This window comes from Ornithorhynchus anatinus, chromosome 14 (genome assembly GCF_004115215.2).
Source record: "Ornithorhynchus anatinus isolate Pmale09 chromosome 14, mOrnAna1.pri.v4, whole genome shotgun sequence".
Lineage (NCBI taxonomy): Eukaryota > Metazoa > Chordata > Mammalia > Monotremata > Ornithorhynchidae > Ornithorhynchus > Ornithorhynchus anatinus.
The window spans coordinates 26,479,234-26,481,376 of record NC_041741.1 but is presented as its reverse complement, the minus strand read 5'-3'; positions in this window follow the sequence as shown (position 1 = coordinate 26,481,376).

Genomic DNA, 2,143 nt, shown 5'->3' with positions numbered 1-2,143 from the left:
GACATGCCATGACCATGTTTGAAAGCAGTGGGGAAGAAGTCACTAGAGAGGGAACAGTTGAAGATGGTGGTCTGGGAAGGAAGAAGGGGAAAACCGATGGAAAACCTTGATATCAATTGGCAGGATCGATAAATCAATCAATTGTATTTATTGAGCACTTATTGTGTGGAGAGCACTGTACCAAGAGTTTGGGAGACTACAACGTATCAGAGTTGATAGTCCTGTTCCCTGCCCATAACAATCATGCAGTCGAAAAGGGGAAACAAATTAATTTTCTTTTATCTAAATTAGAACAGTGCTTGACACCTAGTAAGCACTTCACAAATCAATATGGCCTAGTGGATAGAGCACGGGCCCAGGAGTCAGAAGGACCTGGCTTCTAATCCTGCTCCGCCACTTGCCTGCTGTGCAACCTTGGGCAAGTCACTTCACTTCTTTATGCCTCAGATCCCTCATCTGTAAAATGGGGAGTGAGACTGTGAGCACCATGTGGGACAGGGACTGTGTCCAATCTGATTTTCTTGTTTCTACCCCAGAATTTAGTACAGTGCCTGGCATATGGTAAGCGCTCAATGAAACAACACAGTGAATTAATTAACAAATGGCATAATAAAAATAACAGTAATGGGGGAGAGAGGGAGATTTAACTATAAACTGTAAAAACAGAAGAAGAAGGCCATAATACATAAATATTAATAATTGAATATTCAATATACACCTAAATGCTGAAAAAGCATTCTAAAGGTGGCTCTTAGATTGATGTGATTCGGATTGTTGGAAATAAACTGGGGAAGCAGCAAGCAGCCTGGAAGATTTGAAATGGGAGGGAATTCAAGGCATCCATATAGACTTGATAGCTGAAGCCATATGAGTGAATATGGGGAGAGTAGTTTAAGTGAGAAGTGTAGGGAATTCAGAACAGAACCTTTTGCAATACCCACACTTTAGTGAATGAGAGATGATTTACAAAATGAAATGGTCATTGGTTTTTCAAGTTGCAGAAATGATTCAAATTGCAATTATGCAGTTTATTCTGATGTCATTTTCCACAGAATTTCTAAATTGAAACTATTGAAGTCTATATCAACTGTCTACCAAGCCAAAAAATGTAAAATTCAAAGACCTGATGTAGAAGGAAAAAGATATAAAACATAACAAGAATTTCCAAAGTATCCCATGTCGTCAAGAGATGTATGCTCTTTTTCTGAAACACCCACCTCTTAAAAATTCTGGATCAGCATGTTTTGTTAGCTGTGAATTCCAAAAGTCAACTGCTGAATACTCAGTAATTTAAATAGATACGCACATATTTGTATTCATAGAAGGAAAAGGGCGTCTGTGTAAACAAGTCTTTTTGAAGAATCAGCGGGATTTACTCTTGGAAAAAGGTTCATTAAATTAGTATTTGAGTAGCACATTCCATTCTAGTAATGGAAGGATTTCCCTCTCCCCCTCCCCTTTTTAAACAATTCAAGTATTTTTCGTTTCCATTTAATGTTATTCAAGAATGGCATGTTCTGAAAGAAAAGAGTGGGGTTAATTGGGCAGTGATTAATCTTAGAAAGTATATCGTAAGATAGAAGATAAGGAATACGATCCTGGGAATAGAAAAATGATCATCAAAAATAATTGAGAACAAGACTAGTTCAGATCATCTGAAGTGTGAATAATCAGACATGAATGAATGTGCTTCTCTAGCCATTTACCCTCATTTTTATTTTAATTCACACATTTTCTTCAGCCAGAAGAGCCTCATTTTGATTAACTGCTAATTCAGATGTCCAAGTTTAAAATGATCATTTTTAGAAAAAAAAACAGCCGGTTGAAGAGAGTTTACTGAAATTCCCCGATGATCGAGTATCTGTTGGAAGTGGTGGGTGTGAGCCTTGCTTTTTAGGGTTAACCAGGGGGATTGAATGCAGTGCTCGTGGATTGCTCGGCAACACTCCCACTGTGTTTCCTGCCAGCCATGATCTTGCCGAAGCATGGAATGCAACTAAAACATTCCGGTACGGGTCATCCTTCTTTTACAAATGTTGAAGTTTCAACAAATGACAAGCCATCTCTGATTTTACACCATTTACAAGTTTAGGTCATCAGATCTGGCTTTATGACATCAGTCTTATACCATCCATATTATGTA